General features: G+C 28.5%; 1 pseudogene; it reads left to right on the top strand.

Moving 5' to 3' along the window:
• The first annotated feature begins 9,853 nt into the window (after positions 1-9,853).
• The window catches only part of LOC140859328 (L10-interacting MYB domain-containing protein-like), a 45,439-nt pseudogene continuing 39,675 nt past the window's right edge, over positions 9,854-15,617 (top strand).

Here is a 15,617-nt window from a genome sequence, read left to right on the forward strand (position 1 = left end):
AAGGGACCAATTCACACCGCCACAACTCGCACAAAATCCCATATACTTGAGAAAAAACCCAATCGGAACCTAAGAAATGAAAAAAAAAAAAAAAAAAAAAGCAAAAGAAAAAAAAATGATCATCTATGTGGGGAAAGGTCTTACCTTAAATTTTTTCCGTCTTTCCTTGTTTTCTTTGATTTTTCGTATGTTTTTCCTCTATTTTTTTCCGTCCTCGGGAGTCCCAACCGGGGGGAGGGTTGGAGCGGCAGAATGGGGCAGCTTAGACGATCGCTGGGGTTTTGCCTTGGTATTTCCTTTCCTTTTTCTTCCGTTCTCGAGTCTCAATCGGGCAGGAGACTTGAGCCGCCGAATACCATCGACTGAGATGATGGCCCAATGCATTTTTAGGCCTCCATGTTGTATTTTAACATAAATTTTTTAGATAAATTAAAAAATATATATATAAACATATAAAATATTTTAATTTATTATATATTAATAAAAAATATTAAGAAAATAAAAAAAATAAAATAGATTATATTAATTAGATGGCCAATACATCATAAACAAAAATTAAAATTTTTAAGATTAAATTCAGGTTCCATATTAAAACCTATAAAAATATATAAATTTATTATATGTGGTCCCAAAAATATTCAAAAATCAGCATAAATAAAGTTGATAGTTTTAAAATTAACATATTTACATATTTGATTTAAAAATAATAATTAAAATAATAAATTTAAAATTATAATTATATTTGTTGATTGATTTTACTAATCTGTTTGTAGGCTTGAATCTAGTCAAGATATATTGGGCTGGATCAGTTTAATATTATCCTATAGATTGGGCTCGTAAAATCAATGATCAAGATTAGATTAAAATATAAAATTCATTTATTTTTTGAATCTAATTTGGATATATTATTTATTAAACTAGAGTCGGTTTAAGGTTAGACTAACATTGGAAACTTAAAGTATAATGATTTTGAATATCATGTTCATATGAAAAAAGATTATTACAAGTACTTCATTTTCATTTTAGTCGTATTAAATATTTTTTATAATATTGATGCATTTATGTTGTTCGTATGTTTGTATTTTGCAACAAAGACTTTTATATATTTTATGCTTGAGATTTTGTTCTAACTTCGACTCAAGAAGAATATCATTGGATTTTATTTGTAATATGGATTCAAAATGATGGAATAAAGATAAAAAGATTATGCTAAATATAATTTAATTTCAAATATAAATTATTGATGATTTAGGCATACATAATATACTCTATAACTTATTTATTATATGCTTTATTTTGAAATAAAGGTTGTTTTTTTAAATGATGTATTGTTCATAAAAAATTTATAAGTGATCTAATAAGAAAGTGTAGGTTTTACTTATCAAGCTATAAAACTCATATCTTTTTTTTTTTTTCCAAATGAATAGGATCACTAAAGATGAAGAACAATTCAAGTTTTTTTGGAGATTATTCTAGCAAGATGATTTTATAGCATAATTTTAGTTCATTAGTTGTTTTTGAATTTGTAGTTAATAATTTTTTGAATTTTAAAGAAATGAGTTTGATATTTATATTTGGATTTAGATAATTTGTTTAATTATTTAATGGATGGTAATTTGGACCTTTTAAGATTATAATTGTTGGCTTTGTGTTATTTGGGTGATATTCTCGATAGCATATGTTAGAGTTTTGGAGAAAAAATTTAAAATTTTATTCCTCCTGACCCCTAAAGTTTTATAAAGTTTTTAGTCTCAAATTAGAAAGGGATAAATCTATCATTGTATTTATAAACTATCTTTTCTTACCCATCTTTGCTTGGGGTCCATGGGAGGAGTGGATTTTATATTTCACATATGCTTGCTGACCCACCTCGCACATGCAAATACGACATGGCACGCACAGGATAATGATTTAATTATGTTATTTTTTTTATCATAATTTATTTGATCTTTTATTTTATTTTTATCATAGTTTAAGTGGTTGCTTCCCTTTGTAGTCGAATAATCAAATGACCGTTTATTTCAAATGGTCATATTTTTGACTGGTCATCTCCTTTATAGTCCACTAGTCAAACAACCATCTACAGGCATCTGCTCATAGTCTATCAAAATCGTGAGTCCTGGCCTATGGGATATTAAAAATAATGATCTCTTTCGATACTTTGAGAGTCTAATGTGTTCATAAACTCTTTTCTCTTTCACCACTCTTTTTCTCATTTTTGCTAAGTATTAACATAAACAGACTGTCATCTCTACATCATGCTCAAGGATATCCATATTTTGGACAGAATTTTTGATGACACCAGCACGAGGGTCGAGAATTTGTTTAAGATGGTGCCTAGCACACTTTAGAGTCTTTTCTATTTCTACTTTTTAAAATCTATAGGCCAATTCAACCAAACTTTCAGTAAGTCAAATTTCTTTCTCTTATCCTTGTTTTATATTTTAAATCAATTTAAGTTTATAAAGACTCTTATTCAGATGTTTCTCAATTTAAAGAACTCTTTTTTATCATGAATTTTACTTAAAACATTACTTGGTTTAATAAAACTCTCTATTTAGAAGGATTTTATGTAGCATTCTAAGTCAAAGGTTTGGTCTCTTTGTTCGATTTTCATTAAATAGCTACTAGACTTCAGTATTTAAATTTGACTTACTTTCTTAAATATTGTTAATCATAGTTACACTGAAATTGCATTGCTTTTTAAAGACTGACTATTGGCTTCACTTTCTAGATTTCTTATTTTTGTTCTAAAAATAAAGTTCTAATAGACCATAAATTCTATTTGTAGCTCAAATGAAACCTCCCAAATCAAGTTTTTTGTAATCTTTATCGTACATCAATGGGTGCGAGAAAGTCTTGATCCTTGAACCCAAAAAATTTAATGATCACGGATTCCTAAGATGGTGGGAACAATTTGCCTAATCATTGCCATTGGAAAAAGGCTACTTATGATGTTTCCTCCCTCATCTAAATTAAGATCTTCTTCTAGATCATTTGATTTTTCAAGACTTCTAGAATCGATAAATCACTAGAAGAAATTGAATTCTACTGTAAGTTTGGAATCCTTATTGTCTTTTGGATAACTTTATGAAACCTATTGAAAATATAAGACTATTAAGAACTTTAGATTAACCTAGAAGGTGCCTATAGTAAGGACAATGAAGGGGATGAGATTCATTATTATAATTTAGCAATTTCAAGATGATAGACAATATCCCTATAAATGATCCAATCTATCATTTCCAAATTTGGTCTAAAAGATTCATAAAGTGGGCTTGACATTAGATGAGAATTATCAAGTCGCTTGTCTAATTGATAAGCTTCCATCTTTATGATCAATTTTGGATGTGATCTTAAAAGAACCCACGATATCCTTATCTTTAGATCAGTCATTCAAGCCATTGGAATAGAAGACCAATATCGATTAGAGAGTTAAAAGAAAACCAATTGAAAGCTAAAATAAATATGATCAAATTTCAAAACCTAGAGCATAAACTAAGGGTCGAGCTATCAAGACCAAAACCAAATCTTTAGAACCAAAGATTTCAAAACCAAGGGTAAAAGGAAAAGGGGTAAATTCCAAAATAGAACTAAATTCAATTCTCAAACCATGGGAAACAAGAAACCTATTGATGGAAGATTCCACTTTGTTTGTGTTGGGATAATCACCTTGCTCATCAATACTTCACCAGAAGAAGGAAAATGTTATGATAAAAAATAAGAAGAACCAAGCTCAATCCAAACCTATGGTCAATATGGTAAAGATGAACCATCCACTTTTAGGTCAATGTCCTTCATCCCATTAGTTAATTTTACCATAAAAGGACTAATTGATAGTTAGATTTTGGTGTCAATATCTATATTTGTACTAATAGAGTATCTTTTTTCTCTTATTAGGACAAGTGAAGGAAGTATGATCATGAAAAATAGAACACTGTCAATGTTTTGGGTAGTGATAATGTTAACCTAAAATTTACCTCTGAAAAAAAAATTATCTTCAAGACGTACAACATATTTCTAGTATCAGAAGAAATCTTATTAGTAGATTCTTATTGGGCTCCATTCTTTTGTAGATAAATATTATGAAAAAGTTGACCAACTTTTCTATTGATCAACTTTTTTATTAACCAACTTATCCATATTCTCATACTTTTCAAAATGGATAAGTTATTTTTATGTGTAGCATTTATCCATAAAATAGAAAAAAAAATTATCCACCTAAGAGGTGGCTAAATTATTTTTCCATCAATCAATAAACTAACTACTTTATTTTATTTCTAAAATACCCCTCCTTATTTTTGATGCCTTTATTGTTAATGCCTAATGACTCAGTGCACTTTTTTCAAACCTTAGTCCCATTCTCCTTCCGACTGGCTCCTTATCATCATCATCCTCTCTTTTTTTAGAAATTTATGATGGTTTTGCTCCTCTAAACTCTCAAAGGTATGCAATATTGCCTTATCAATTTTTTTTTATTTTTTTTTATTTTATAGACGTCTACATTGGTTTTATGACATAGAATAGAGTTGCGGGAGGATGCGAGTTATATTTTGTTCTCAGGAATTTTTTTCCATCTTTGTATTTTTCCATGCTCTTGACTCATCGTGCGGATGCACACAAAATACAGATGAGTCTTGAGGGAGGATGCGGATGTGTCCTAGGGGAGTACGCAGGTGAATATATTAGGGCAAAGAGAGACTACAATATTTTTTTTCATTTCAAGGTTGAGTCTAAATTAAGAAGTTATATTAAGATATAAGATTATGAAATCAAATTTTGATTTTAAAAATTGAAACACAATATAAAAAATATTGATAGAACCTAATTATGGTTGAATCTTATTTTATTTATAAAAACTAAGACTAATTTTGTTAAAACTTGGCTGATGTAATCTATTCAATATTTTCCTCTTCATATTTTCATAAATCAAAATGTAGCACAAGATATTCTAAGTCTTAGATTGAGATAAAATCATCAAACCATAAATAGTAGTCTGTATTGCAAACCATCCTATCTCCCCTTTTAAACCCATTTGTAATGTTTCTAATATTTTCTTTATTTATTAGCTACTATCACTTTTATGATAAGGCTTTCTTCCTCTTATCCAATCGTCAATTTGGTCTACACCTTTAAATAAAATCAATTTGTATGGGCAAGGATGGCCATTGATCATGTAGATAGAATAGAAAGAGAAGAGTTACTATGGTTATTATGAGATATATTATAACATGATGATATAGTTTTTAATTGTCTGTTACATGAGCACATTAGTCATAGTCATTAGGAGGAGGAGATCAGTGTCTAGACTGATATCTGAAGAAGGTGATGAAATTAGAAAGACTCATGAACAAAAATATACAACTTGACTTACAAACATTAAGTATATGACAATAGAGAGTGATCAATTTTGTATAGATCATCTAAGGATGGATAAGAGATACTTCATGAAATTGTGTAACATGATGAAGAAAATTGAAAATCTAATAGCAAGTAGAGATATAAGGGGGGAAGAAATGGTGGCCATGATCTTGAATACAATAGGTCACCATTCAAAAAATGGGTTTGTATAATTATTATTCCGTCGATCCAGCTCCATAGTTAGTAAATATTTTAATATTGTTCTTCATGCAATACTGCACCTACATGAGATTCTCCTTAAAAAATCAGAATCAGTGCTTGAAAACTCAACAGATGACTAATAGAGGTGGTTTAAGATTGGTATCATCTTTATTATTGTAGTTTAATATTTTTATTTTATAATGCATATATTGAATTTTAATTTTTTTTATAATTATAGAATTATTTAGATACTTTAAATGGTACATATATTAGAGTTCAAGTTATAGAACATGATAAACCTAGATATCAGATCAGAAAAAATAAAATTAAATAAATATTTTGAATGTTTGCTCTTAAGATATGTACTTTATATATTTTTGCCTAGTTGAGGGGGATTTGCACAAACAGTAGGATCTTCATGATGCAATTGCTAGAAGAAATGGATTAAAAGTACCATAAGATAAATTAAGTATGAAAAAAACTACGGAGCAATTATATAATTATCTAAAATCTTTATTTGATGACGGACTATGTTTGTTAATATTAGGTCACTACTATCTGTGTAATGCTAGTTTTTCAAATTGTGAAGGATTTTTAGCTCCTTATAGAGGTCAAAGATATTATCTTAGTGAGTGGAGAAGTGAAGTTCAACTCTAAACACTTACAGAGTTCTTCAATATGAAGCACTTACAAATTAGGAATATCATAAAAAGAGCCTTTGATCTTCTCAAAATGAGGTGGATAATTCTTAGAGGACCATCATTTTATTCTATTAAGACTCATTGTAGAATAATCTCTACTTGCTGTCTTCTTCATAACTTTATGAGGAAAATGTTAGTTGACCCACTTGAGCAAGTAGTTGATGATGATTAAGTTGAAAGTATATAGGATATTGATCAAGAGAAAATAACAATGATGAAAATGAGCAATGAATGGAATGCTTAGAATAGCGCATTGACTATATGATGTTCACACAGTGACAACAAGAGAGACAGAGATGTTTTTCATTCTAATTCACATTGTACTAGATTATTATTTCTCTTCTTAGTGATGTATGTTAGATATTATTTTATTATATCATTTGGCCTTGTAATATTTTGAATAACTTTGTTTCGACATATAATAATATGAACAACTTTTTATGACTTGTCATAATTTGTTATGGCCATGTTTTGCGACAATATTTATGGATTACTTTTATATTTAATGAAAGGATGGTATGATGTTTATTCTAATTCATATTAACTAATCATGTGTTTCAAATTATACTGTGATTGTCATATGCATTAGCATTTCAATTATGGAAACTTCTAAAAAGATAAAGAGAGTATCGAGGCTGAATAGAACTGAAAGATCCATTGAAGATGCAAAGTTAGTTGAGTGCTTATTAGATCTAGTAAATTGTGGACATCGAAAAGTGGACAATGGCACTTTCAGATGTGAATACCTTGGGCAATTAGAGAAGTAGATGGAAGAGAAGCTTCTTGATTGTAGATTAAGGGCGAGCCCACATATTAAATCAAGGTTGGAGCATCTAAAAAGGCTATACAATACTATTCAGAAAATGCTAGGACCATAAGCTTTAGGATTTGGATGGAATGATAAAGACAAATGCATCACATGTGAGGAAAGTATCTTCAATGATTGGATAAAGATAACATATATTCCAATTAAATGTTAACATATTTCTTATCATCTTTTTTTAAAAAAAATTCAAGTTAAACACACTACTGATACTTGATTGTTCATTTGTTCATTACTTCTCGAAGAGTCACCCATACACCAAAGGCTTAGAATTAAGTCCTTCCCTCATTTGGATTAGTTGGCAATAATACTTGATGGAGATAGAGTAACTAGGGAAGCAGCTGAGGCACTAGCAGATGTAGCAAAGAATATGGAGCGAGAAAAAGGGATAGCAAATATTGAGTTTATTAATGAAGAAATATCGGATGTAGATTGAAATAACAATATAACTTTAGAAAATATTCAAGACGATTGAATTGATTTTGCATCTAATACATAGTCACCTATTAGCATCCAACCTAGTCAAGCAACAGGTCCTTTATCTTCTAGATAGCAAAGGTCAAAGAGATCAAGGGGCAGTACCGAAGACGATCCATTTGAAAAAGTCCTTTTAGATGAGCTATCCAAGGTGGGATCATACTTTCAAATAGCTGGGATCATATAAAGTACTTGATTAGAATATTCAAAATAAAAAGAGAGATGAGAATGAAAGTACTTAATGGGATTCTTAAGATTGAGAGGCTTACTCAAATAAGAGGATGATGGTAGGGAGAAAATTTTTAAGTGATGTGTAAAAACTGATTATTTCTTTAATATACTAGAGGATTATAAATATGCTTATATTCTTTTTATATTGTGACGTGACTAGTAGGCAGTAGTTATAGATAAAGCATTTTAATTGCTAGTATGGTATCTGATATGCGTTGTTTTATGTTTACTTATTTTGATATTTAAGTTTATCTTGGAGTCATGTTTTGATACTAATATGCCAGTATTTGATGTGAGTTATTTTATATTTACTTATTTTGTTACTTATATTTATCTTGGAGTCATATTTTGATACTTATATACTAGTATTTGATGTGGGTTATTTTATGTTTACTTATTTTGTTACTTATGTTTATCTTGATCTCATATTTTGATATTTATATTGAATAAATTTTTGCAATGAAGCTGTGTGGTATTTGTGAGTGGACTATTTAGATTGTAGTATTCATTATAGTGTATGTTAGTACTTATATATAATGATCAATAAGGAATGCAAGTTTCAAATATTGAACTATATTGATCCATATAATAAAGCATTTGGATATTCGGATGATGAAGTGGAGATGGAGGCTTCTCCATTTTTGGACCCAATTTTTCAAATCAAATAAAGACCCATAGACTAAAAATACAAATGAGAATAATGTGAGGTTGAGATTTCGGCTCAAATAGAAGCATGGGATTTATGGCATATTTGAGGAATCCATTTGGTCATGCGATCCATGATAATTTTGGCTGGTCATATGAAGCGTTCGGTTATGACGAGGCCACATCTAGAGAGAGATAATAAGGAAGATAACTATATTAGACTCTAAGATTTGGGTACAAGTGTCATGGACTAGTAATTGAATTTATTCAACCTTTTAGATTAGAGCCCATACTTCAAGTAATATCTCAAATCGATAAATTGTCAGCACCAAAGACTAGTTGGCTTGGCTCAAGTGAATATCGACTACTACTGCCCAAGGATTCTCACATGAGAATTTCACAAGATACAAGCCATCTAATGCTATACAATTAATTTTTTATTGAATTGCTTATAATTATAAAATTACAGCAAAGCAATATACAAAAACCTCTTTTTCTTTCTCTTTTTTTTTTCTTTTTTTTTTTTTGCCTGGTTTGCCAATTGGTTGCTAGCACTTAAGCATTCTTCATATGTATGACATATAATTGATGTTACTAAAATTACAAAATCAACATGCATTGCATGGAGCCATGGAAAGTAATCAAAAGAACAATAACTCTTCTAATGATGAAGTTTTCATCTCAAACACCAAAATAAAATATATGTTTGTTAGAAGTTGATAATTTTATTATTCTAGGATAATTTAGTATGAACTAAAAGCTTAGTTTGGTACAAGAAAATTATGCTTTATAAACCTAAAAAGCATAAAAGGTATTATGAAAAATATAGATAAATTTTAGTAATTATCTAAAAAAATAATAATATAAAAGAATATGTGTAACAGATTTTGAAGTCACTTTCTCATGCATAAATGAATATGGATAAATTATTTTTTTATTTAAATATTTTTAAAAAAATATTTTGAGAAATTTCTTAAGATATAAATTTGAATAGATTTTCTAGTTTGTTTAGATTGAGTATAGATTTTATACTTAGATTTATAATTAATTTTGAATTTATAAATAAGATTAAGATTAAATATTTTTTGGATAGATTTGAAATTCATATGTCCCGCCAAACATCACAAGATTCAAATTTAACAAGATTGATTGAGAAGGATTTGAAAAAAAAATTATTAATTAAAGAAAAATTACATTAAGTTTGAACAATTCCTCATATATAAACACTTTACCAATAAATATATCACCTTTAGAAATTACCATCTATTTGAACTTTAATACAATCTTATATCCTAATTGTATTAAGGGCCTGTTCTTTGGTGGATAAAAAATTTATCTGAAAATCTGTATTTTTTCAGATAACTTCTTAAATTAATTCTTAGTGATGTTTGTGATTCTCATAAAAATCCAACCCATGGAGGTAGTTGTTATTTTGTGATCTTTATTGATGACTTCTCCAAATATTATTATTCTTATCTCTTAAAGATTAAGGATGAAGTCTTCAATAAGTTTAAGGTTTTCAAACTAAGGTCGAAAGCCAAATTGAAAAAAAAGATTAAAATCTTAAGATCTAATAGAGAAGGTAAATATTCTTCAAATGATTTTTGTTATCTTCTATCAAAATCATGGTATAATTATGAAATAACTACTTATTCTCCTCAATCCAATAGTATTGTAGAATGAAAAAATAGAATTCTATTAGACATGATTAATGCTATGATCATAAGTTTTGATATTCTAAAAAACTTATAAAGGTAAATTCTTTGGAATTTTACTTTTATCTTGAATAGAATTCCATCAAAGAATAAATAAAAGACTCCTTATGAGTATTGGAAGGGATGTTCACCAAAGTTGAGTTACTTTTGAGTCTAGGGTGCTTAGCTAAGATTGTTATTTTTGAATCTAAGAGAAATAAAATTGATCCTAAAACTATTAATTCTATCTTTGTTGGCTATTCCCTGATAGTAATATCTATCATTTTCTTGTTATTCATTCTGATTCTAGTGATATATCTATTAAATCGTTATTGATCTAGAGATGTCCTCTTTTAAAGTATATTTTCTTTCAAGACATGAATCTCTATATCTATATCTGATTATAACTCTTATTCCTTGTATACTTCAACTTAGTTCTCGTCCTCTAATCCATTAAGATCCTATATCTAATTAACATGATCTTCCTTTTGAATCCAAAATGAGCAAGGGGTTAAGATCAAAAAGAATCTAGATGAAACTTTCTTTACCTTCTTAGTTAAGGATACACCTACTTCATACTAGGAAGCTCTGAGATCTCTTGATATTTTTTTTTTTTGAAAAGAAATAATTAATAGTGAGATTGAATCCATTATTGAAAATAATACTTAGATTCTCACTAATTTATCTCCTGAAAATAAATCTTTATGATATAAATAAATCTTTAGAAAGAAACTTAATTGATGAATCGGTGAAAAAGTATAAGGTATAGCTTATAGTCTAAGATTTTAGATAAAAAATAGATATTGATTTCTTTGATACTTATGCATCTATTGCTACTATTATCATTATTCGTGTCTTTTTTGCTTTTGCTTCCATCTAAAGACTTTTTACGTATTAAATAGATATGAAAAAGGTCTTTCTTCATGGAGATCTTGATGAAAAAAATCTATATGACTCAACCTGAGAACTTCATAGTGCCAGATTAAGAGCATAAAGTGTGCAAGCTTATTAGATCCTTGCGTAGCCTAAAGCAAGGACCTAAATAACAAAAGTTCAATAATATTATTTTTTTTTATAATTTCAAAATCAATGAATTTGATAATGATCTCTATCATAACAAATTTGATGATCGATATATTCTACATTGTCTATCAGTTGATGATAACTTGATACTATATTTTGACTTTGATCTAATTAATAATGTCAAGAATTTTCTCTCTCATTATTTTGATATGAAAGGTTTACGAGAAATTGTTCTAATCTTTGGCATGAAGATTATTCAATCATCTGATTATATATCTTCATCTCAATCTCACTACACCTAATTGTTGATTGATAAATTCAAGTATTTTGATTTTTCTCCTGTTTCTACTCGATTTGATTATTCTATCCAACTCTTAAAGAACTCTAATAAATCTGTCAAACAAGAAAGATATGCTTAAATCATTGGATCTCCATATACCTCTCCAATCATACTTGACCTGACATTGATCATGTAATTTCTAAACTTAATTGATATACTAGTAATACTAATAAGGTTCATTGGATTGCTCTAAAATGAATTTTTAGATATCTTAAAGATATTATTTCATATTATGTTAGATTTGTTGGCTATCCAATTATATTGGAGGGGTATATTGATGCCAATTGGATTTCTAACTTAGTGAATGTTAAATCCATCTTTAGCTATATATTCCTGCTTAGTGGTGTGCTATTTCTTAGAAGTCAGCCAAAAAAATCATACCAGCTAGAAGTATAATAGAAGCTGAACTTATTATAGTTGATTCCACCTATTTTGAGGCTGAATAACTTAAAGATCTTTTGTTTGAAATTTCTTTGATTTCATCTTTTGTTCCTTCTATTTTGATCCATTATAATTCTAGAGTTTCAATTGACTTTTTCAAAAAGCAAATTGTAAATTCCAAAATAAGGTTACGTATAAAGTATGTAGGACAAAAGTTTATGAGAAAGCAAGAAATCTGTGGCATTATTTCTTTATATTATATAAAAATTAATAATAATCTTACTGAATTGCCTTACAAAAGATTTAAATAAAATTAAGATCCTCGAGTGATCGAGAGGGATAGGACTTAAGCCCCATTTGGCTAAACTTTTAGAGGGCCAAAAAGCACTTTCTAGCTCTCTAAAGATACTTTGGATGGTTAAAGTAATATCTAATAAGAAAAATATAAAAACTATTTTAATTTTATCAAAAAGTTGAAAATGTCTATTTGAGAGAAACTCTATTTTAGAGTTTTCTCCAAAGGCACTTTCTATGTTACATCAAGAAGTTGTTTTAGCTTTATGAAAATTTTATTTTTGACCAAAATACTCATGAAAAAATCTTATAATTATATTTATATCCCTATAAAGTATAACATACAAAACAACTTTCAGAAATCCTAATATAAAATGAACTCCAATCATCCTCAACTCCTTCCTTTCACATACAATCAAAAAAAAAAATTTGTATAAAAGGAATCTTAATTGATCGCATCTCCTTCCATTTCCATATAATTAAGGTATTTTTTTCTTATTTTTCTTTGATTGTTTAAGTTTCTAGATATTTTTTTTGAAATTTTCTACCATTGTCCCCCTTGGCCATTGTTTTTCCTGATTTTTTTTCTTTCCATGATCCCTCTTTTTGATTTTTTTTCCATGATCCCTCTCTCTATCTTGCTATTTTGCAGTCATCTTTTTCTATTTTTTCTCCTTTCCATGATCCCTCAATCAATCTACCTTTCCCAATTTTTTATTCCGTTCCATGATCCCTCTCTCCATCTTGCTATCTTTTCTTATTCCACTCAAGTCTCATGAATGATGAGAAGAGGTAAAGTCTCATTTTTTTTTGTATAACTCTATTTTCCATTTTAAGGGAGTCTAGATTCTTTCATTTTTTGGTATAATTTTATTTTTTCACTCAACTCTCCTGCATGATGAAAAGAAAGAGTCTCATTTTAACTGGAAGTCTAGAGTCCTATTTCTTTTGGTATAACTCTAGAGTCCTATTTTTTTTCATATAACTCTAGAATCTTATTTGACCTGTGAGTCTAAATTGATCAATAAGAATAGACACATTGCTTTTTTCTAGTCCCATGCATCTAATTAGAGGATCATGAGTTAGGAGTATTGGCATAGGCAATTTATTACTAATTTCAAGATATCCATGTGATGAAGAGCTAGACATATTTTCACAAATAATGTTTTGAAAAGCAATGTTAATTGGAGAATTAGAAAGCTGAATTGAACATTAATCAGAGAAATCTAACTAACAGAAAATGAACATAAATAAATTAGAAAATCTAATGGTCTTCAAGTATCAATACTGCATCACCACATAAAAAAGATCACACAAGCACTTTTTCACTTCCCTTTTCTGAATGATTGGTATTACTGATTTTTGATGAAAAAGCATTTAAAAAAAAAAGAAGAAGGATAAGAACGGATAAATAATTACCTCAATGCCAACCCATGCAATGAAGAAAAGCACAAGCACAACCTATGAAGTGGCAAACCTATGGTAATTAGGCATATAAATTGTATTTGTATATATTGTATGAATATACATACACACACACACACACACACACACATATATATATATATATATATCACTTTTATATATTCATGATTGTGTAAGCAATTTTGTTTATATGGAAGAAATGAATATATATATATATATATATATATATATATATATATATATATATATATATATATATATATATATATATATATATATATATATATATATTGTATGTGTTTGTGTATTTGAATTGGATATATTTATATTTGTTTTACAAATTATCTTCTAAAATATGGTTGAAATAATAATTTATGATTGACAAAATATTTTATATCTTTGTTGTTGCATTGTAACAAGAAAGAAATACCTAAGAAATGTCAAAACATATTTGTTGGACCATCGACCTAAGATGATAAGAAGAAGAAGGTAGTTTGGAATGATAAATTGATAAAGTAATTTATCGATATATATATTAGTGAAGTTGAAGTTGGTAATCACTCAGGAACATATTTTGATAGGCTAGGATGGGCCAATATAATTAAAAAAATTAATAAGAAGACTAAAAATTAATATGACTATAAATAATTTAAACATAAATGAGATAACTTGAAAGCAAACTAGAGTATTTGGATGAGATTTGTAGTAAAGAAAATAGGGCTTGATCCTATTAGAAATACAATAGATGCACCAAATGCATGGTAGGAAAAAAGTTATAGATATAAATAATAGTTTATTGATGTTTATAAGATTTTTCATACTATGATTTAAAAATAAATATTGATAATTTATATCTCTAACTTGCAGGAGATCTTTGATGCTACTATATTTTCAGAACATGCTTTGCAATATGCCATGAAGTTGGATAGGTTATTTAAGAACACTTGCGCCATAGGGGAGAGGGCTTGGGCACTAGCTTTGCGGATACAAAAGAATGTTGAGAGCATATTTGAAGTAGATGATAGGTTAGATGGAGAAAATATTGATGTGTTTGAGGGCTTATTTGACTCGGATGAAGATTCTAATTTGATTGTATATAAAATTGATGACCTTTCCACTGATATAGATAATGTTAACATTATCCCTACATTTTATGTTAGATGTATATCATAAAAGCCAATTGTTGGCTGACATATTGTTCATTCTATGACATAAATTTATACTTTAAACTACTAATTTAATTAATAAAAGATAAGTTTCTTTTTTCATTCAAGTGTTATGTGTCTTTGAATCATTTTTGGAATTGATGTTACGATACATATTATCAAGTATTGAGAACTAGAGCCATGTATGATCAATTCTTAAATTACTTCCAATTATAGGATAGTCATAGAGATGGTGATCGATTCAGATCGATTGGCGTACTGTTCGTTTCTTTCGAGGTAGAATGTCTCTAGTCTATGATGTAGAGACACTGAGTGGCAAGTGCAGGTAGTTATTAGAGAATAACTAGTACTGAACATGATCATACAAGAGATCATATAGATTTCTATCTAATCATCAGTGATCATCTCGATACTGTAGTTGTATGACTGGTCCTTTGACCTGTGGTGTCACAGTTGCTCACAGTAAGACTACTGTAGTTTGACTACATATAAACATTGACTCAATCATAAATTTTTGTAGTGGATGTTGGCTTTAGTAGATAAGCTGTGCGAGCAAGATGTGTATCTAGATAGGATCTATCGATCTTGATAGAGAGGAGTAATCTTATGAGATTTGAGAAGCTAAGTTTACAAGTCTATGACCATAGCAGTGTGATTAATGAAAAAGAATTTTTATTTAAAATCACTATTGAACTTGAGCTGATCGGATCTATCATATGACCGATGATGAGGTTTGATGATTTATCCATGACCTACCATCTAGTCAGGACTCATGATAGAGAGACTGTATCATACATTAACTACACTTAGAGATTCTATTTCGATTCTGTTGGATTATCACTACATATTGATAGA

Source organism: Elaeis guineensis, chromosome 7 (assembly GCF_000442705.2).
Source record: "Elaeis guineensis isolate ETL-2024a chromosome 7, EG11, whole genome shotgun sequence".
Lineage (NCBI taxonomy): Eukaryota > Viridiplantae > Streptophyta > Magnoliopsida > Arecales > Arecaceae > Elaeis > Elaeis guineensis.